At 39.2% G+C, this 23,250-nt stretch overlaps 1 protein-coding gene across 12 annotated transcripts in view; it reads left to right on the top strand.

Moving 5' to 3' along the window:
* The window catches only part of DIRAS2 (DIRAS family GTPase 2), a 157,466-nt gene that overhangs the window by 1,537 nt on the left and 132,679 nt on the right, over positions 1–23,250 (top strand). The gene's annotated exons all lie outside the window — the stretch shown is intronic.

The raw sequence follows: 23,250 nt of genomic DNA, 5'->3' as shown, positions 1-23,250 counted from the left end.
GCTACCGTGCTGGAGCACACGGGAGGCCTGGGCAGTGCTGAGAGGGACTGTGTAGGTGAACACCAGACTTCATGGCACACTGGTGGGCAATGGGGCACGCTGCTTCTGAAGGCTTCAATTATTACAAAAGTCTTTGCTTCCTTCTTTCCACGACGGCTCTGACGTCTACAACCAAATAAATTAAACTTACAGTCCTAAAAATGGTTTTGAGATACCTGCCTGACACTGTTCTCCCAACCCATCTGCCTTTTCCTGTTGGGCATTCCTCTTTAAAATGTTCCCACAAAACGGTGTCCAGACCTTCTTGATAACACTGGTTGGCAGTGCCTGTTTTAAAAAGCTTTACCCTAAGCCAAAATGCAAGAAGAAAATAAAATTATATATAAAATATATATATTATATAATAAATATATATATTATATATAATTATATATATATATTGTGCTGGATAGTAATTGCCATGAAGAAAATATAGGGATGGGACTATTTACACTTATTGGAGCCCTTGGCTTTTACTGCTTCCAGTGCTATTGGATTTTCATTCATTTTTGCCATTATTTTTTCTAAACCTGTTAAAAGAAAACTTCAGTCAAATTAAATTTAAAGCAGTTTAATTGAGCAATGAATGATTGGGGCAGCTTCCAGAATCACAGGGGATTCAGAGACTCCAGGGATGCCTCATGGTCAGAACAAATTTATAGATAAAAAAGGGGAAGGTATGAACAGAAATCTGAAGTGAGGTCGATAAACAGCTGGATTGGTTACAAGTTGGCATTTGCCTTATTTGAACACAGTTTGAACATTCAACAGTGCATGAATGGTTGAAGTATGGCCGCTGGGGTTGGCCAAGACTCAGCTATTGTTACAGGCACGTACTCCTAAGTTAGATTTTCAATCTTGTCTGCCTATTAAGCTAGGTTACAGTTCATCCACAAGGACTCAAGTATAGAAGTATGGGGTCCTTCTCAGGCCATATTTAGTTTGCTTTAACAATTCCTCTCTTTGGGTCATTTTCTCAGTTTTCAGAAAACGACCAAAACTTTGGTCATTGATGTCACTATCACCATTGTAAATGCACTTATATGGTCTTGACACCCACTGGGAAACAGTAGAATAGTGGGTTTTGCAAGGAGGGAACAAGGAGTGGGTAGAGGGTAACTCCTTATGCTGGAATGTCCTGTTTGTTGGGGAAAAACAAAACCTGGTCTGTTCTAGGCACATTTAGCACAAGTGGCTCCATTTTGGTTCAGTTTGGTCTGTTGGGGCGTAGCACATGAGCTCAGCCCAAAACAATGGCCTCCCATAATTTTGTTTAATAAAATTTCCTCTTTTTGTTCAGGTTCTCACTTTGGTGAGAGTGTGACCAAAACTTAGGCTTAGCACCTCTCTCAGTTTTCATCATTTCAGATTTCTAGTCTCAGCATGTCATTCATAGGTTAGGGTGTCCTAATAGTTGTACATTTCTTTCAACTTTTGTCATTCCAGTTGAAGAGAGACCATTTGGCATTCTAGAGATGGCTATGTGCAAACATTTAAAACCTTTGAGAGAATGCAGTGCACCAGGAAGACTACTATTTGTGACTACCAGGAGGATAAATACCAAGAGTTTAGAGTATGCTCTTTACCCAGGATGCCCATAAACCAAACCACCTAGAATCAAATAGATTAAAGAAAAAGTTAGATAAAGAGTGTACTCACTTAACTAGGTGGTCTTTTCATTTATCACCTACAACTGAATCTGTATAATACCCGTGTGTTTTTCCATAGACCACAAGTGCCAGTAGTTGCATAGATACTTCTCTGTTTAGCCAATTCTACTATTTAGCACAACTTTCACAAGAGAATTTAAAATCTGTTCTGTAACCATAGCCTTTACAGTAGAATCTGCTGTAGGGCCTCTCATGAGTGATACATTTCTAATCATTGCCTCTTTTACTTCAAACCATGGAAAAAGGACCTAATGATGCTTTTTTTTTTTTTTTTTTTTTTTTTTCCTTTTTTCTTTTTATCTTGAGATAGAGTCTTACTCTGTCACCCAGGCTGGAGTGCAGTGGTATGGTCTCCACTCACTGCACTCCACCTCCTAGGTTCAAGCAATTCTCCTGCCTCAGCATCCCAAGTAGCTGGGATTACAGGCACCCACCTCCATGCCGGGCTAATTTTTGTATTTTTAGTACAGACGGGGTTTCACCATATTAGTCAGGCTGGTCTTAGACTCCTGACCTCAGGTGATCCACCCACCTCTGCCTCCCAAAGTGCTGGGATTACAGGTATGAGCCATCATGCCCGGCCAAATGATGCCTTTTAGAAGAGTGAAGGCCTTCTGCCAATGTTCTCTTTGACCCATGATGTGGGTTAAGAGAAGTGAATCAATGTTCTATTTCTGACTGATTATGAGGCAATGTATGTGCCATTAAAGTTTCTCACCTGCAAGGGGCCTTCATCTTTTATCTATCAAAGTATAAGGCTGGCTGAAAAAACCTTCACAAATAAAAGTATACCCCATAAGTGCACACAACAGCCCCCCTTTTCGTTTCTATTATTTGTACAGGCATGAACAAGGAAAAACAATTCTAAGGTAAGAGTCTCATGATAGTAGAAGCCTTGATCCATGACCTTGGGGAAAGCTGCTCACATCAAGGATGCCGTCTTCTTCTCAGGAGAAATTTCCCTGGTTAGCTTTACCTTCAGGGTTCCAGTGGGTGTACGGTTTCAAGAGCATGGAGGGACCCTTCTCAGCTGTGATATTATGAACCTGAAGTTAAAGGTCCTGAAGTTTTGCTGTAGTGTGGATGGCAAGGACAGTCTTTCTCTGATATTCTCAGAAGATCCAGTCTTTGAGGTCTAGATAGTGAAAGGATCAACTGTCCTCAGTGAACCATAAAAAGCTTTTTTTTTTAACCTGGTGAAAATACCCTGTAGCATAATAATCTACTGTTATAACATCAGTCCTCTTGCATGGGAGAGCTTTTATACAACCAAAAAACATGCATTGAAAATGAAAATTGAATAGAAATCCCTTTATAAAATGTTTAAATGGCCCACCAGGTAACCAAACATACCTGAGGCTTTAATTGTCTTCCCAGGAATATGGATTTAACACACCAAACATTGGTTATAAACTTTGTAAGTCACCATACCAATATATTTAATTGGAATTATTTTATCTTTTCCATGATGAGTCATGGAATGCAGAACTTTTAGTAACAATAAGGACTCTGGAAGGACAAGGCAGCCATCCTGGTTCTCTATGAGTCCATGCTTAACATTGGACTCATGTCCTCTCGAATACCAATTGTTTCTCCAATTTATGTGCATAGCACTGGTAACTGATGGGTTATCATAGGTAATTTGACTAAGACCATGGAGTTGATTCAAATTGCATATCTAAATAGTTTTAGTATTCACTCATTTAGCATGAAAATCTGGCAAAGTATTTTTTTGGTATTTAACTAATTTTTGTTTTACTTGGGTTAGCAGTTTTATAAACCAATCAGTCTTTTATTAAAGTTTCAGGAATTCTTACCCAGTCCAATTTTTGTGGAATTGGAGAATTCATGTAGAATTCTTACCCATTATATGATATTAAAGTAATTAGAAACTTGTATTTAAGAGTGATTTTCAGGGTCCTTTCCATCCTTTCATGAACCTCCTAAAAGAAACCATATCCTAGGATTTTGCATGCTTGTGAGGTTTCCAGAAACTGCATCAGCATTAAGCAATTAACTGTGAAATGATTTTAAATAGTCATAGTTAAAGACACAATTGACAAGGAAATTTGGTCATTTCTGTGGTCTACAATAACTTAACATATTAATAATTATAATTATGATTGGTAGCATATACTGAGACATATAAGAATTTTAGAAATCCCATACAATTTTGGAACATATTGATCACACACAGTAAAATATAACCTGAAGAAGGTTAAACATTATCCTTTGTTTTGACAATGCTTTCCATGTAACTGAACATGTCAGACAGCCCTGTTTACCTCTTTTGGATGCTTCAGGGACCCTCTGTAGTCTCCCAAAGTTGCAGGTCAGAAAAGACAGTTGTGAAGCTGAAATTTGATTTTGGGAAGCCTATTAAATATGTTAAAGGTTTAAAACACTTGATATTGTGAAATAGAATTCCAGGTTACCATGTCATTCATTTAGCCAAAATGATGACTCAAAAATTTTAAGAAGGCAAAAACCTTTACTGTTTGATAGAGGGAAGACTTAAGTTTCCAAAAAATCTGTCTCTTATCTTTCCCTTCTTTTTTCAGTAGTTTATTCAAAAGACAAACAAAAATCTGTCATTATCCTTTAATATTATAGGAAAATCATGTTTAAGAGAGAAAGTCAAATTTCACCCTTGCATTAGTGTTCTATTAATGTCAACCCAAATTTTTTGTTTGTTTTTGAGACAGAGTCTCACTCTGTCACTCAGGCTAGAGTGGTATAATCTCAGCTCACTGCAACCTCTGCCTCCTGGGTTCAAGTGATTCTCCTGCCTCAGCCTCGTGGGTAGCTGAGACTACAGGTGTGTGCCACCACACCTGGCTAATTTTTGTATTTTTAGTAGAGATGGGGTTTTGCTATGTTAGCCAAGCTGGTCTTGAACTCTTGACCTCAGGTGATCCACCTGCCTCAGCCTTCCAAAGTGCTGGGATTACAGGCGTGAGCCACCACACTCAGGCCCAATTTTTAATAAAACCTTATAGATAAGTCTATCAATCTTAATCAGTTTGACTACAAGGTGAGGGTCTCATGAACCTTTTATAACTCTTCATAATTTTTGTGAAAGTAAGCAGATTAGTGCTCCAAGAAAAGCCTGTTGTGCTTTTATTCTAATATTCAATTTACAGAAAAACTTAATACCCCTTTAACTTCAGCCAATGTCCCTACAGAATTTCTTTTTACAAGATTAATTTGTCATGAACCTTCCACAACTTGTTCAAACCTTTAGCTTTATCTTACCTAATTTAAAACAGTCCTTTAACCTGATAAACTAGGCAAAAATTTACATTCCTATGCCTTTTTATAATCTTTTACCAAAGACATATTTAACTCTCCTTACAGACACTACTGAAAGGACTTTGTTTTCAGTAGTCTCAATCACATGTGATAATGGTAATTCTTAGCAACTTTTACTTTTGGTGCATAAATTCCCTTTCACGAATCTTTTCACGACTTACGCAGACCATCTATGACATGCTTAGACTTTCTGGCTTGTCCTAAACATCCCTCTTTTTAAGCAACCAGTTATTTTACCTTAGAACAATAATTTACCATACAAGATTCTTTATTCTATAGAGTCTCTTTTCTTTGTAACCTTCTTTGCATAGCTAGGGGACATGGCTAATTCCACATGTCTCTAGGCCTTATCTAGAATCTGACGCTCCAAAATAGGTAAGCTGAACAATTTTCAAAAGTTAAAGAAGCAGTTATGACCTTAAAGCATTTAGCAAACCTAATATCTGACCTGCATAATTTAGACCACATGTTTATATTTTTCCAATAATCTTTAAAGCTGTTTTTATTTCCCAAAGATTACTAAAGCTATGTGAACTAAAAGACATTACAGTTTTTATTTTTCATTCAAAATATTTGATTTAAGTGCTTATTTTTCTTTATGCCAATTAATTAGAGCTCTTTTATATAAACCACACACACAACACATATGTGATTACACACACAGATGGAACAAGGTCCATTAGTTGCAATATTTTTTATTTACCAGTTTCTAAGTTTCTTAATTGGATTACTGGCATTAAGGTGGAGTCCTTTCTTTTTCTTTTTTTTTGAGACGGAGTCTTGCTCTGTTGATCAGCCTGGAGCGCAGTGGCACGATCTTGGCTCACTGCAAGCTCTGCCTCCTGGGTTCATGCCATTCTCCTGCCTCAGCCTCCCGAGGAGCTGAGACTGGGTGCCTGCCACCACACCCAGCTAATTTTTTGTATTTTTAGTAGAGACAGGGTTTCATCGTGTTAGCCAGGATGGTCTTGATCTCCTGACCTTGTGATCTGCCTGCCTTGGCCTCCCAAAGTGCTGGGATTACAGGCATGAGCCAACATGCCCAGCCAGGGTGGAGTCCTTTTAAATATCTTATTATTTGACTTTAGCCACACCAAACTGCCAATATTTTTGGCTTCTTAACTTTATCAAAGGTGACCTCCCAGGTGCTCAGAGAAAGGAAAATTCAATACAGTTTATGGAGGGGAAGAGAATAGAATCAATAAACAGTAAAGATAATGCAGACATCAAACCAGAAAGGACTCATTCCCTAAGTTGGGAATGAAATCCCAACTGCCACTGTAAAAGGACAAAACTTTAGCTGCTGAGCTACAGCACTGGGCAGTCTCCATTGCCCTTCCCAGGAGTCTAGAGTAGTTAATTTTGAGCAAAGGCTTTTAACCACTCAAGATAATTTTTAAAGCTAACTATGACACAAGCCCTAAAATACCTTTTCCCTGGAAGGTGGAGACCAAGAGAAAGTACTGCCACTTGGTTACAAGATCAAGCTCCCAAAGACATAACTGACCAGTTTGCTGGGTAATCTTGTACAGCAGGCTCATAGGTTTCCCTAGGCCTGCATTATGTCCTAAGGTACCCCTCTTTATGATAGAATGATACAGAAAGATGAATTCATAGCACAAAGTACACAAGACTTGCTACAGCTTAAGACTAGCTCCAGAATTCTTTTTTGCATTAATCAAAACTTTACAGAAGAGATAAACAGTGTTTCTTTGTTGTTGTTTCTTTGTTTTGTTTTTGTTTTTTTGTTTTTTGCCATTCATTCAAATGGTTTGCAGAGAGAGAGAGAGGGAGAGAGAGAGAGAGAGAGAGAGGCCAGAAGTCTGCTGATAAGAAATTCTTACCCTTTTGCTGACATACCAGGTTTCTGGGTTCCCTTTCCCTAGTGAGCAGCCCTAGTGACCCAGTTCGACATACCATAGACCTGGGGGCCAAGCTGCAACACAAAAGAAAATATTTTTTCCTTCTTTTAATGGACTTCAGTGCACTGTTATGCATTTGGAACATTCCCCTGTAAGTTATCTTTAGTAACATTTTGCCATTTTTGTAAGACTCACTCTTTCCTGGGCCTAATGTATAAGCTGGGAGGAACTCAGTTTTCCGGGAATTGAGGATCCCATTTTTACCTAAAATATTGGCTTTGCTGTCAGGTTTCCTTGATTACTTTAGCCAATGATTTTTTCCTACATAAGCATGCAAGAAAAATGAAACAAAGGGGTAGAACACAAAAATCCCTGTGAATTTCCAAAAGCCAAATTTTACAACCCCTGCAATATTACCATTTACTATCTGTTTCTTTTTGACCCAGTCCAATGTAAGAGGCCTCTAACTGGATCCAAGCCAGTTAATTACCAGATAAAATCCTATCCTAGATCCAGTCCAGTTTCTGCCATGATTTCTAAACCCAATTTGGAACAGAAATTTGCTTGAAGATACTTGGAGAGCTCAAAACAGAAATCTATGGCACTCCAACATTCAAGAGAGATTTTACTAGGATCCGCAGCTGATCTGAGAGATCAAGGGACACAAGTGGCTCCTGTGGGTACCTTGCTTGTTCACTCAGTGCTTCTGGAGGTTGTTAGAAGCTCTCCTTTGGGCCCCACTTCTGACACCATCTGTTAAAGGAAAATCTTCAGTCGAATTAAATTTAAGGCAGTTTAATTAAGCAATGAATGATTCATGAATTGGGCAGCCCCTAGAATCACAGCAGATTCAGAGACTCCAGGGATGCCTCGTGGTTAGAACATATTTATAGACAAAAAAGGGGAAGTGACGTACAGAAATTGGAGGTGAGGTAGAGAAACAACTGGATTGGTTGGCTTTTGCATTATTTGAACACAGTTTGAACACTCAGCAGTGTATGAGTGGTTGAAGTATGGCCACTGGGATTGACCAAGACTCAACTATTGTTACAGGCACATACTCCTAAATTAGGTTTTCAATCTTGTCTGCCTATTAAGCTAGGTTACAGTTCATCCACAAGGACTCAAATATAGAATACAGAGTCCTTCTCAGGTCATACTTAGGTTGCTTTAACAAACCTCAACGGAAGATTTTGATAATGGTTATATTTGCTTATCATTGGACTTAATTTTGCTTCAACTACCTGACAAAATAGCCATTATTCCTGAGATGGAGGCTGCAGAATGTCTGTAGGTGGTTTTTGGAGTTGTCAATATTATTGGAGATGAGCATTGGGGGACCAGTGTGTATAAGGCAAACCCAGCCTGCTACTAAGATTGCAGTTTTCTCAGGCTTTTGCCTAATGGAAATGAGGAGGAAGTTCTAGATCCGTCTCCAACCTCCTCCCTTTACACTGCTGTGGTCCCTTTCCCCTTTGAGTCATCTTCTGCATTACTTAGTATCATGTAGTAATTTTTTTTTTTTTTGAGATGGAGTCTTGCTCTGTCGCCCAGGCTGGAGTGCACTGGCCTGATCTGGGCTCACTGCAAACTCTGCCTCCTGGGTTTATGCCATTCCCCTGCCTCAGCCTCCCGAGTAGCTGGGACTACAGGCGCCTGCCACCACACCTGGCTAATTTTTTGTATTTTTAGTAGAGACGGGGTTTCACCATGTTAGCCAGGATGGTCTCGATCTCCTGACCTCGTGATCTGCCCGCCTTGGCCTCCCAAAGTGCTGGAAGCCACTGCGCCCAGCCTAAAAGATACTTCACATAATGTATCATCAGGGAAATGCAAATGAAGACAGTAAGATATTAGTGTGGCCCAAATCCGAAACACTGACCGCACTGAACACTAGTGAGGATGTGAAGCAATAGAAATACTCATTCATTACGTTGTGAATGCAAGATGGTACGGCCACTGTGGAAGACAGTTTGGCAGTTTCTTATGAAACTAAACATCCTCTTACAACATGAATAATTGTAAGAGGATTGTGCTTCTTGGTATTTACCCAAAGTAGTTGGTATTTACCCAAAGTAGTACCCAGTAATTGTTCTTCTTGGCATTTACCCAAAGGAGTTGAAACCTTATGTTAACACAAAAACCTGCACACAAATGTCTATGCTAGCTTTATTTACTAAGTTTATTGCCAAAACTTGGACACAAACAAGATGTCATGCAGTAAGTGAATGGATATATAAGCTGTTATACATCAGTGTAATGCAATATTATTCCACACTAAAATGAAACGCATTAGCAAGTTATGAAAATAAATGGAGAAAATCTAAATGCATATTACTAAGTGAAAGAAGCCCTCTGAAAAGGCTACATACTATATAATTTCAACAGCTGATATTCTGGAAAGAGCAAAACTATCTGGATAGTAAAAAGATCAGTGGCTGCCATGGGCTGGTGGGAAGGGCAGGATGAATAGAAGGAGCACATAGATTTCTTAGGGCTGTGAAAGTACTCTGTATGATATTACGGTGGTGGACACACAGCATTTTTCATTTGTTAAATGCCATACAATATACAACACCAAGAGGGAACCTCAATGTAAACTTTGGGCTTTGGGTGATTATGATGTGTCAAAGTAGGTTCATCAATTGTAACAAGTGTACCAGTCTGGTGGGGGCTGTTGATAAAGGGGAAGGCTGTGCATGTGTGGGGTTAGTGGGTATATGGGAAACCTCTGTACCTGTCTCTCATTTTTACTGTGAACCTAAAACTGCTCTACAAAATAGTGTTTAATGTAAAAAACAGTTTTTTTGGTAACAGTGGCAAGTATTCCTAATAGGCAGTCCCTTAAATGAATAAAAGTACAAAGGAAATAGAAACATCCCAAATTCTAGACATAAACATCATTAACATTAGGTGACCATTACGAAATTACCTTTCTATATATACACATGGCAATAGATATAAAAATGGGCATCATTTTAAATATAATACATATGTTATACATTTTATCCATTTTAAATATGATACTTAATTCTACTTAAATTTAACAGAATAAAAAATTCTGAAATGGGATCTAAAGAATTGCTGATTTTATAGAAATGATTCTTTGCCACAAATGTATCACTTCTCGAATGATCCCACTATGATTAAAGGAAAAAAATGACAATAATAAGCAGTTTTAGCCATTTCTTCTAAACCATGAGCTTTAATTTCAGACAGTATCAGTAACTCTGCTATGATACATGAACCAATTACCTCTCTCACTCCACTTCACCTCAGCTCGCCTCTCACATTTTTCTAGTTATGTGAGTTTTACATAGTTAAGTTTAAAAATTTTCATTTTTTTGTAACCATAAACCCTCAGTGGTCTCTTCTTAGTTCTCCATTTAAAAGGATGCCATATGTGCCTCCAGACCTTTCTACCACCACATCTCATTCCTACTTTCTTTATTGATTAGCTGGATGGACTCTGTGAAGACGTGGTCCCACCTACTGCATCTATCAATGCTCTCCAGTTTCAGGATGTTATTCTGTTGCTGTTGTATTGCAGTGACATCAAGGTGGGCACATTGTGTCTCTATCCTACTTCCCTTTGGCCTAGACTTGGTAGATTTTCCTCCCTTGCCCTTTTGGCATTGAATATTGTTTTGGAGAAATGTGAGAACAGCCAGTCCTTTGCCCTCTTTTAGGCGACTTGCTCTTCTTTCCAGGTTGCTAAAGGAACCTTTCTTAAACTGAGATATTAAGAAACTTGACAAGGATATATACTGATACAGATCAACCAGCATCTTTTATTTCTTTTTTTTGAGATGGAGTTTCACTCTTGTTGCCCAGGCTGGAGTGCAATGGCACGGTCTTGGCTCACTGCAGCCTCCATCTCCCGGATTCAAGTGATTCTCCTGCCTCAGCCTCCTGAGTAACTGGGATAACAGGCATGCACCACCACACCCGGCTATTTTTTGTATTTTTAGTAGAGACAGGGTTTCTCCATGTTGGCCAGGCTGGTTTCGAACTCCTGATCACCTCAGGTGATCCTCTTGCCTTGGCCTCCCAAAGTGATGGCATGAGTCACCGCACCTGGTCATCTTTTATTTCTTAACCACAATGCACTCTTTAATTGGCAGATTTAGATCTTCATTCAAATAATTTTTTCTTGTGTGATTTTTAAATACCTTTTTATTTGTTAGATTCTTCTCTTCAAGGATATTAATTAATTTTTTGTCATCTATGTCTATTATCTTTTCTCTGATTGTAGTAATCTATTTTTTTTCTTCCTGGTTCACAGTGATTTTCTCTCTCTCCCTTTCTTTTTTTTCAGTAACTAAATTGTTTAGCTAGGTCTGCTTCATTTCTTGTTATTTATAATTTACCTGTAGGTAGGTTTATTGGTCCTCAAATTATTTCTTTATCTCTGGTTCTCTCTATCTTGGTCTTTTTAGTTATTTTCTCTTGGTTATTCAATTGGTTCTTGAGTTTTTTTTTGAAAAAATTGAATTCAGGCTCTTATCAAATTTTGTAGCCTGTGAACTTAAAAATTCTTTCAGACTGGATTTTATTTTTAACTTGTGCATGTTATTGTCTTTTAAGGTTTGCATAGCTGCAAGTATATTGATTTTATCTTGTCCACATTTGGCAGCTTACTTCAGACTTTCACTTTGCTCTGCCCCTTTGTGTAAGGCGGCTCCTAAATCCTTATGTCAGATCCTTTTCTTACCCCTTTTCTGGATTACCTTTGATGGCTTAATATTCCTTTTGAGCTTGATTTTTCTATAGCCTTTGTGCATGGGAATGGTGGGGGTGGGCTTAGCTGGAGTCGTGTTGCACAAACTGGGCTCCTCCCTCCAATGTGGGACTGTGAGGAACATGCAGGCTTCAAACTTCATTGAGGGAGGGAGAAGGCTGAGCTTACCTTGTCCATCGCCGGGCGGGTAAGTTTCAGCTCTTTCCCCCAATTAATGTGGGTCCTTGGAGTCCTCACACTCTGACAAAGTCATGCCACATTGCTGCCATTTCCTTTTGCACTAATCTCCCCTGCAGCCATTTTCACTACCCCACAGTCAAAAATGAGAAAAACTAAGGATAAACAATGGCCCTCTCTTCTTCTTCTCAAGATTTGAGTGAGAATTGTCAGGATTTTGTAGACGCACAAGGTATGGCTTCTGGGAGGTTGGAGTGTGGCCTTGTTGTGATACTCTTCAACTTCTGGTTTTTATATGAGCAAGCGCTTTTCAAAGTGCGTTTTGTTAAGTGCTTCTCCTTTTCTTGTTTGGTTACTACTTGTAACTTTAGTGTTTTTGTTTCTTCCCTCTTCCCTTTTTTCTTGAGGTAGAAAGATGAGAAAAGTAAGGATTCTTTTCTTCTAGATAGCGAGGCCTTGATATTCTGTAAATGTTTCACTATGTTCTTTCAGAATGTAATGCCCCACATGTTTTTTTACCATAGGATATACATTGTACTTTTTTTTTGAGACAGGGTCTTACTCTGTCACTCAGACTGGAGTGCAGTGGCACAATCACAGCTCACTGCAGTCTTGGCTTCCCCAGCTCAAGTGGTTCCCCCACCTCAGCCTCCCGAGTAACTGGGACTTTTTGTATTTTTAGTAGAGATGGGGTTTTACCACGTTGCCAGTCTCAAATTCCTGGACTCATGTGATTGCACATTTTAATATTTATGATGTAAGTTCCTCATTTTTGTCTCTTCCAAATTAAAAAAATACACAAGTTACACATGATATATCTGTTAAGGTGCTTTAGGTTGCAAGTAAAAGAATAACCAACTCCACATATTGAAATAATAAACTTGTATTGACACACAAAGGAGAATATTGCATAGTTAGGACAGCATCAGATGTATTTTTATGCATATTACATTAAACTGAGATAAAATTCATTATTTTCATATGTAGGTATACCTTTAAACAAAAAGTAACAACCCTATTGTGTCCTATGAAGGGAAGTTAATTTTGATAGACCAGCATGATGGAGGTGAGTGGCTTATCTCAGTGATTTTCACCTTCTGATCACATTCTCCAGCTGCCGAAATGACACAGGATGTAGCCAGAGGAACAACTTCCTTCTGCTGGTATTCCCTAGCCAATTCAACCAGATATAAAAGTGACTTTTCACTTACAAATAGTAAACTTCCTCATTTTTCTTTTGTCAGTGCTCTTTTGAACAAACAAAAGAGAAAGGTTACTTAAAGACCATGGATAGTGTCTGAAGTGTGATCACATGTGTTTAAACCCAGCGGTAGCTGCACTGGCCATGGGTCAGGAAGCACGGGCTATAGTAGTCTCAGCTCTGCTACTTTTGTAGGTGTGCAGCTCAGAGCAAGTCAAGTTTCCTCTGTGTACCTGATTCCTTATTTTTTTGTGAAATTCAAGGCAGCAAACAATTCAATTCAATAATTGAATTAGGGTCCTTTACTTGGCAGACATGACCCAAGCCACTGGAGATTCAAAAGGATGGAAAAAACTTATGCTCAAAAATAACTCCTCCCTTTCATCTATTTCAATGGGTAGCTAATCATTTACTTAACCGATTACTCTTTTAAAATATAATTATATAATTGGAAGGTAGTTCAGCTGTTATTTTTCACTGTAATGAAAATTAGATGGTTTTTCTTGTACCAAGATCTTTTCATTCTTTTTCTTTTTTATATTTTTCAAAGTGCAGTTCCATTTTTAAGTTTTCAAAAGATATAATTCACATAGTATCCAGCTTACTTGTTGAAGGTATACAATTAAATTGTTTTAAGTGTATTTACAAAGTTGTACAACCATCATCACCATCAATATTAGAACACTTTTAAACACTTTTTTCCTTTTTTGTGAAGAATGGAGTCTCATTATATTGCCTAGGCAGGTCTCAAACTCCTGGGCTCACACTACACTCCTGCCTTTGCATCCTTAAGTGCTAGGATTACAGACGTCAGCCACTGCACCTGGCACAACTTTTTAAAACCACAAAAACCAAACCCCATACCCATATCACTTCTCATGCTTCCCAACCCACACAATCCTTTCCCTCCTTCCCTTCCCACCCAAGGCCCTAGGAAAACCTCCCATCTACTTTTTGTCTCTGTAGACATGCCTATTCTGGAAATTTCATATAAATTGCATGATATAATATGTGCTCTTTGGCTTATTAGCATAATGTTTTCATTCATGTTATAGCATACACTAGTATTTTACTTTTTTAGTACCAAGTAATATTCCATTGTATGGATATGCCACATTTTATTTATCCACTCATCAGTTTCTGCTCTTTGGCTACTATAAATAATTTTGTATTAACCATTCCCATACAAATTTTTGTGTGGGTGTGTGTTTTCCTTTTTTCTTAAATATATAACTAGAAGTGGAATTGCTGAGTCATATAGTAAATCTATGTTTGTCATTTTGAGGAACTGATAACTGTTTTCAAAAGTGGCTTCACCATTTTCAGGTTTCCACCAGCAAAATAGGAGGGTTCCAATTTTTCCACATCTTTGCCAACTCTTGATATTGTCTGTCATTTTGACTATAGCCATCCTAGTGGGTGTGAAGAGGTGTCTCATGATTTCCATTTTCATTTCATTTATGACTAACAATGCTGAGAATCTTTTCATGTGCTTCTTTGTCATTTGTATATTTTTGGAGAAGTGTATCTTCAGATCATTTGCCCACTTTTCACTTAAGTCACTTATCTTTGTATCACTAAGTTGTAAGAGTTCTTTACATATTTCAAATACAAGTCTCTTATCAGATATAGAATTTACCAATATTTTCTCCTATTCTGAGAGTTGTCTTTTCCCTTTTGTGATGGCATCATTCGCAGAATGAAAGTTTTTAATTTTGATGAAGTTCAATTTATCAACTTTTTTTCTTTTGTTGTTTATGCTTTTGGTGACGTATCTAAGAAACTACTACCTAAGGTCATGAAGATTTACTCCTATGATTTCCTCTAGGAATTTCGTGGTTTTAACTCTTACATTTATGCCCAACATCCACTTTGAGTTAATTTTTATACATAGTGTGAGGCCAAGATCCAATGTCATTTTTTTGCATGCAGGCTTCCAGTTGTACCAGCTCGACAGTAGTTGTAAAAACAATTACTCTGTCCCAATTAATTGAACTGACACTCTTTTTGAAAATCAATGTAAAGGTTTATTTCTAGACTTTCAATTCTATTTCATTGATCTGTATATTTATCTTTATAAAACCACCTTTTCAAAAATTATAACATGGGAGATTTATGACAGTGAAAAGTAGCTGATCTAACCAAATTTCATCTTACCATGAGCCTCCAAACTGCCCTTAATCATTCTTGGGTCTGAGCTAAGCTAACCTGGGGAGACATTTAGTTTATAGTTTAAATGACAATAGCCCTTTCCCCAAACTAAACCACCTTTGTAAAGCTTGTGAAAGGCCACTAGGTTAGGAGGATGTGAGGAGCCTGAATTCTGCTAAGGTGTAGGCATATATGATTACCAGTTGTTATTTAAAGGTCACAGGTTTTGCAAGTCTCCCAGTTACTCCTGCAAATAACATCACCATTGCAGAAACTAAGATTGGCTTTTTGAGATACCTTTTTAGGTTTGTGAATTTCTGACAACCAATGGCTTCACCTGGATCCACCAACCCTGCTGACTCCACTGACCCCGCTGACCTCCCTAACCCCACCAACCCTACTGGCCAGTCATGTGGCCCCACCCAGAAACAGACTCCCTAGCCTGTCATACTATCTGAAAAATCCTACCCTCCAAATTTTCTGAGATTGATTTGAGTAGTAACTCCATCTCTCATGTGGTGTGACTGGCCTTGTGTCAATTAAACTCTTTTTTTATTGTGATGGTGTGGTGTCAGTAAATTGGTTTTGCCTGTGCAGTAAGCAGGAAGAACCCATCAAGTATTTACAAGTATGAAAGAGTTTTTAGTACTGCAGCTTTGTAGTAAGCTTTGAAATTAAGAAGTTTGAGTCCTACAACTTTGTTCCTTTTCAATATTGTGTTGGCTATTATGGTTCCTTTGCATTTTCATATGAATTTTAGAATCAGCTTATCTATCCATTTGTGTGAAAACAAAAGCTGAGATTTTGATAGGGCTTGTGTTGAATCTCTGGATCAATTTGAGAGTAAATATTAAATATTCTTATCAGTGAATGTGGTCCTTTTGTGGATCTTCTTTAGCTTATTTTTTAAAGCATGGTTTTCTTTACTTGTTGGAACGTATTACAAACCAACAATAAATTCTAAGCCTCCCCTCCTCCAACCATCTGAATGGACCCCCTCCTCTTGGCCAAGGGCATTCCAAAGTTAACCTGAAAAACCCATTCAAGACATGATAGAAAGGGGGTGCTGAACATACCTTATCATACCCTCCTCCTTTTTGGAATAGTACTAATAGAAAAGACTCTTTAAGTCTGATAAGAAACATTAACAATTGATTCTCTCTGAAGCCTGCTACTTGGAGGCTTCATGTACATGATAAAACCTTGGTCTCCATAACCTCTTATCATAACTCAGAGATTCCTTTCTATTGATAATAACTCTGTCAACCAACTGTCATCATTGAAGCTTTGAATGCACCTATGACCTGGAAACTCCCACTTTAGTTGTCCCACCATTCTGGACGAAACCAATACACGTCTTACACATATTGATTGATGTCTTATGCCTCCCTAAAATGTATAAAACTGAATTGTGGCCCAATCACCTTGGGCACATGTTCTCAGCATCTCCTGAAGGCTGTGGTCACAGGCCATTGATCACTCATATTTGGCTCAGAATAAATCTCTTCAAATATTGTATAGAGTTTGACTCTATTTGTCAATAATATTTATAATAACTCCTTTGAAGTCTGCTAAATGCACCATTTGAGTCCTTACAAAGGCAGTTTCCATTGCCTGTTTTTTAATGTCCCAGTGTATAGGTAATACGTTCCTGATTCTATGAGTGTCTCACTATTTTGTTGTTGAAAACTCAACATTTTAGGCTGGGCATGGTAGCTCACGCCTGTAATCCCAGCACTTTGAGAGGCTGAGGCAGGCAGATCACTTGAGGTCAGGAGTTCAAGACCAGCCTTACCAACACGATGAAACCCTGTCTCTACTAAAAATACAAAAAATTTAGCCAGGCATGGTGGCACACAACTGTAGTCCCAGCTATGTGGTAGGCTGAGGCAGGGGAATCACTTGAACCTGGGAGGCAGAGGTTGCAGTGAGCCGAGATCACACCACTGCCCTCCAGCCTGGGCAACAGAGTGAGACTCTGTTTCAAAAAAAGAAAAAGAAAAAGAAAAAGAAAAAAGAAAAGAAGAGAAAAGCCAACATTTTTGAGAATATATTATAGTAGGTCTAATACTGATTGCCCTCTGAGGGCTTGTTGGTGTTGCTTGCTTGAGCATGTGTTTAAGGTCTTGACTGGACTCCAGTGAAATCTATTTCCCTGGCAACGTGCAGCCTATGATGTTGCTCTTCCATGAGTGCCATCTTGGGTATGGAAACTGTCTTTCTGATCATCAGGATGACTGTGGTCTTGTTGAGCTTATGTCTGGTTTGTTCTTGGTGTCACAACAGATCTTAGCCTGTTCTAGCAGCCTGCTGATTTCTCTGTTGTTCTCAACAATGCCCTAAGGTATAATTCCTCCAGTCAAATCCCATTAAAGTCAGTGCCATTTGCAGGACAGCTGTTACCAGTCTTTGAGGCTTGCTCCCACACTGGGAGACCTCTGAGCTGCCTCTTTTCCTCTGTTAGTATTCCAGCTGGTCTATGTTTCTCTTCTTGCTCCTGGCATCATTGTTGCTCCTTTCATCTATGTTTTACTTGTGGCTCCTTTTAATTGTTAAGGACCTTCTTGTTTTTGAGAATACTTAGCTGGGACTTTGTCCTCTATTTCAAATAAAGTCGGCCCCCTTAGGGTGAGCTAGGGAGCTCTCTGCTCTTACAACCTGCCTTTCCACTGGGAAGAAACTCTGCTCTCTTGCACTGGAGCTGGGAGTGGAGACAGTGGCCTGCTTCTCCTGGGCTGACACTCTGACTCTACTAGCAGGGCACTGGGTGGGGACAGTAGCCTTCTGTGAATGAAACTTCTGTCTTATGAGGGTGCTAGGGAAGTGGCAATTAGAGTCCCTGGGGTAAAGCATCCACTCTACGAGTAGGGGCTTGGTGGGGAAAGGGAGCCCCAGTTCTCTTGATGCAGTTTCCTGGGATGGAGCTTCCACAACCAGCAGATGGGTGTCCTGGGATGCAGTTTCTGCAACCAGAAGATGGGGGTGAGGGGATGGGAGAGGCCCATGGCCTGCCCCTGCTGGGGTAAAACTGGAGCTCTAGACCGGAGCAGGGGGAGAGCATACCCATCTTCTTGGCGGCCTCCACCCAGAGTAGAGCTTGCGTCGTGCTGAACATTGGGGAGGAGATGAGAGCGGGTCATGGCTCAGATGATGTGGACTCTTGTGTTCTTACTGAGATTTTATCATTTTTCTCAAAAATAGTTTTCTAATTGCTGTGTGTCTTTAGGGCAATTCCCAGAGATTTTTACATATTTTTTATAATTTTTGCCACTCAAATAATTGTTTCATTGGAGAGAGCTTCCACTAAACTATCCACTCATTCAAGAACTGTTTCTCTTCTTTTTTCCTGAGGCACTGAAGTTAAAGGGTTTTTATTGAGGGGGTTGGGGTGGGGAGAGCAGTGTGTGCCTCTCTGGGCAGGCAGGACAAGGCATGGAGAGTACCAGGTGGAACACCTTGGCTGGCCAGATTCCAAGGACCCGAGGAACAAGCGCCAGGACATAGGCCTCCTACTGTCAGATTTTCTTGGGGCTGAAGTATTAGTAGCAACCTCCTCATGCCTGACCCAGACAAATAATCTCTGTGGCCTCCTTGGGGCGTATGCTTAAGATTACAGGTACCCATCCCAGAGAGTAGAAAAGTAAGCTTACACAACTGACACTATGTGACAAATAACTAGTCTTTTTTTTCGGTTTGATGGTACTCAAATGGATTTGCTTATTTAAGTTCATACGTGGTATGACGAGTGATCCACAGGGGAAATTTAGCTAAACATAAAAAAAAAGAGAGAGAAAAATTGTAACATTATTTTGGAGAGTCTTCTAATATAAAGTATTAAATGTGTGGATGTTAAATGCTGTTACATATTACTATGCTGGGAATCATCATCTATTTTAAGTGTACTCGGAAAAAACTGCCTAGAAACAAGGAACAGAGATTGTATCTTCTGACTCAAATATGGTTCAGTATGAATAGGCATTTCCTGCTTGTCCGTAAACATCTGTTTTATTGAAAAATGTTTGAAAGAATTGATTGATTTCAATTTCCAAGTTTGATCTGGGTCGAGATTGCTACCGTGAAACTAAATTCAAAATGACAAGATTGTTAAATAATGTATATTTTGTTATTATTAACATAGATAGCTGTAAAATTTGATTGCCAGGTAGATATGGAAGAGATGACTGATTGACCAGAATTGTCCACAGTTTTGAACTGTTGGCTATACTTTCACCTCTGGGTCTGTGAGTCCTCAAGATTCAGCTCACTCCTCTCCAAACGGGGTGCTCTGTGATTTGTGTCAAAGACAAAATAGATTACAAAGAAACTCTGGGGACTTTGAGGCCAGGTGGGGATAAATGAGTGCAGAATTTATAAGTAGAACAGACTCGATAAAGAACCCTCTGATGTTTCAAAAATAATATGTATCTAATAGAAAAAATAATAAAAGGGGTAAAATATAAGACACCTCAAATCCCTATCTTAGAGGCAAATATGCTCCAACTTTTGGTAATATTTTAGTGTCTGTCTCTGCATACAGAAATGTAAGTGTAAATGTTGTTACATATGTGATTTAGTAAGCTGACTATTGGATTAGATAGCATGTTGTGGAAATACTTCCATACTATCTTCTTACTGACTGTATATCATTCTCTTGAATGCATGAACCATCAGGTTATTAACCAACCCCTGACTGATACACAGCTGGCTCCAGGGTTTTGTTATTATGAACTACTATACAGGGAACACCCTTGTTTATACATCTTTGATCCTGGATAAATCTCTCTAAGAGATACAGTCCTAGGAGAAGCGTTGAGAGTCAGAGGAGAAGCTGTTTTATTTGTGACACTTGTTGCTAAATTGCACTCAGGAAAGATTAAATTCTGGTTTATACTTCCACCTGGTACAAGCTGTGCTCAGCACGGGGATGCTTTCTGAGTCTGGCGGGGCTGAAACCTAGACCACTCTCTGCTTGACCAGCAGGGAGCTGCATCTGCCCCAAGGAAGGGGTGCCTGTCCCTTCGTCATACACAGATTCTATAGGGACAGGCAAGCTCCTGGTGCCAGGCTGCAAGGGAGGCATGTCTGCTACCCAGAGCCATTAGTTCCAGGCATTATTAAGTTTTCATCCTGGGCAGGGTGAGAGGTAAAAGAGATCTCATGTTTGTTTCTAATTGTATCATTTTAACTATAGAGGTTGAAAACTATTTTATATGTTTGTTGACTATTCATATTTATTTCTTTTGTGAAATCCTTATTCATCAAATTTCTCAATATTTTTGTGAGATACTAATCTTTCTTTATTGATTTACAAAGTTTTAATGGATCGTATGTTCATCAATTATGTTATTAACATTTTCTCCAAGTTCATTCTTTAGTTTTCTCTTATTTATTCATTTATTTGTGCCAACAATATGATTTAAATGTTTTATATGGAAAAAATCAACTACGATTTCTAGCTTTGATACCTTTGTTATGCCAAATATATAAAAATGTTCACTCCTTTTTTTTGAGTCTTGCATTGTTGCCCAGGCTGGAGTGCAATAGTACCATCTCAGCTCACTGCAACCTCCGCCTCCTGGGTTTAAGCGATTCTCCTGCCTTGGCCCCCAAGAAGCTGGGATTACAGACGCCTGCCACCATGCCTGGCTAATTTTTTTGTATTTTTACTAGAAACGGGGTTTCACTATGTTTGCCAGGCTGGTCTCCAACTCCTGACCTCGTGATCTGCCCACCCCGGCCTCCCAAAGTGTTGGGATTACAGGTGTTAGCCATAGCACCTGGCCACCTTTTTACATTTAATTATTTGTAATCCATTTGGGGTTTTGTTTGGTCATAAGGAGCAAGATAGAGATTCTATTTCTTTTCCCTAGTGGTTAGTCAATTTATCCAGCAATCCATCTTCTCCTCACTGATTGGTATTTAAGCTTTATCAATGCCAAATTGTTTAAACACTTGGATTTAGCTCTGGCGTTTCTTTTGCTTTTCATTGTTCTATCTAATATCCAATAGGATGTCGCTGCTTTAATTTTGTAATTTTGTTTTGTAATTTTGCTTCATTATCACTTTTTTTAAGGATTTGATAACTGAGGGCAAAACCTTCTCCCCTCACAAGATGAGATTTTGACTTTTATTATTGGTACACATAGAAAATACATATGTGTATGGATTCATAGACAACAGATTCTCTGATTCAGTTTTGAGGATAACTGAAACCCACCAATCATTGATTGGCACCATGTTGGGGTATTCATGCTTCTGTTTTGAGAGTCGGATGGACAGCACTCAGCATCTCAGTGTGTGCGTCAGCACGGGTGCACAGGTCCCCTCCAGATGTCAGCTTTGCTCTGGGACCAGTTTGCTGCAACCATGGGGCAGAGGTACATCCAGCAATTTTGCTCCTGGGGCCTGTCTCTAGGATAGAAGAGGTTTTAGAATCTCTAAGTTACAGTTTTGGAGTACTCCAATATTTATGAAGTTCTTTCACACATTTTGCTTCCTAAGACATCTCTCTCTCTCTCTCCTTGTGTGTGTGTGTGTTAAAGCTGCCTTCTGAAGTTAAGACTTTGTCCTTTATTGTCACAGAGTTTAGATGTTTGGAGACTACTATTACCAGCATGGCAAAGTCGGCTACAGCATTGACCCTGGAGCAAATTTGGTTCAACTCCCAAGTTTATAACCTACTATCTGTGTGACCTTGTGCAAGTTACTGAGCCTCTCTGGGCCTTGGTTTCCTGATGTGTAATAGACTCTTCCTCTTGCATCTGGGCTGCCCTATTACTGCTTTGACCAAGGGAGTGTGGCAGAAGTGATGGCATTTTTATTTCAAGCCTAGCCTTTTAGAGGATGGACAGCTTAGGTCTTGGTCTCTTGGAGCCCTGAACTGCCATGTAAGAACTCCAAAGACTGCTGGAGAGGCCAAAGGGTGGGGCAGAGTTGGGGGTGCCAAGGTGTCTTACTAGATACCTAAATAGCTAGTAAAATAAGGGACTTTGCCTCTTGGGTTATTATGTATGTGACACCCTTTTATCCATCCCAACCATAAAGAATTTCCTGCTTCCCATAGAATTAAAAGAAAATTACTGAGAGATTATAAAGATACCTTGTGATAAAGCTTGCTGGGTGTAATATGCCCAGTTATGACATTTATGCATATATATATATTATTATTTATTTATTTATTTATTTATTTATTTTTGAGAGAGAGTCTCGCTCTGTCGCCCAGGCTGGTGTGCAATGGCACAGTCTCGGCTCACTGCAACCTCTGCCTCCCGGGTTCAAGTGATTTTCCTGCCTCAGCCTCCCAAGTAGCTGGAATTACAGGCACATGCCACCACGCTCAGCTAATTTTTGTATTTTTTGTAGAGACTGGGTTTCACCATGTTGGTCAGGCTGGTCTTGAACTCCTGACCTCGTGATCTGCCTGCCTCGGCCTTCCAAAGTGCTGGCATTACAGTTGTGAGTGGTCGGCCTATATATGTGTATTTTTATTTTTAATGTTTATTATCAGCCACCTTGGGACAAATTAGTAAAAGACTGCAAAAATCATTGAGGCACAACAAAAGTCTCTAAATTCCTTAGCTTAAAAGGCTTTAACAGTGCTTATATTTTGTATAGTTAATTGCAATAAGTCTGTAACTAAAACCAAGATCACAGTAGCTCAACATGTAGAATTGAAAGATAGATAAGTCAATTTTGTAAACTTGCCTTTGGCTTTTTGTTTGTAGGCTCTTTATTACCGAAAAAAATGTTTTAAGGACTAACGAATGCCTGTCTATATCCACCCCTGTCTGGCCTAGAACATTTAAATTGGCTATACATCTTTTGGCCCTAAGTCCCTTGGCCATAGGGGTCCCACTGAGGGACAGGAGGGACCCAGAGCAGGCAGCCATGCCACTTTGGCTATGCTATGGGACACAATGAAAGTTCAGTGATCACTGATGTTGCTTCTGGCAAATCTTGGCCAGAAGAGGAGAATGTACAACACATACAAAATTCTAAGCCCCCAGTCAGGACCCCTTCTCTCAACCAAGGGCATTCTGAAGTTAACCTGAAAAACTAGTTTAGTCCATGATGGAAGTGGGAGTTTGGTGGGAGGAG

Source organism: Piliocolobus tephrosceles, chromosome 14 (assembly GCF_002776525.5).
Source record: "Piliocolobus tephrosceles isolate RC106 chromosome 14, ASM277652v3, whole genome shotgun sequence".
In the NCBI taxonomy this organism is placed as follows: Eukaryota; Metazoa; Chordata; class Mammalia; order Primates; family Cercopithecidae; genus Piliocolobus; species Piliocolobus tephrosceles.
This window is presented reverse-complemented; position numbering and strand designations above follow the sequence as displayed.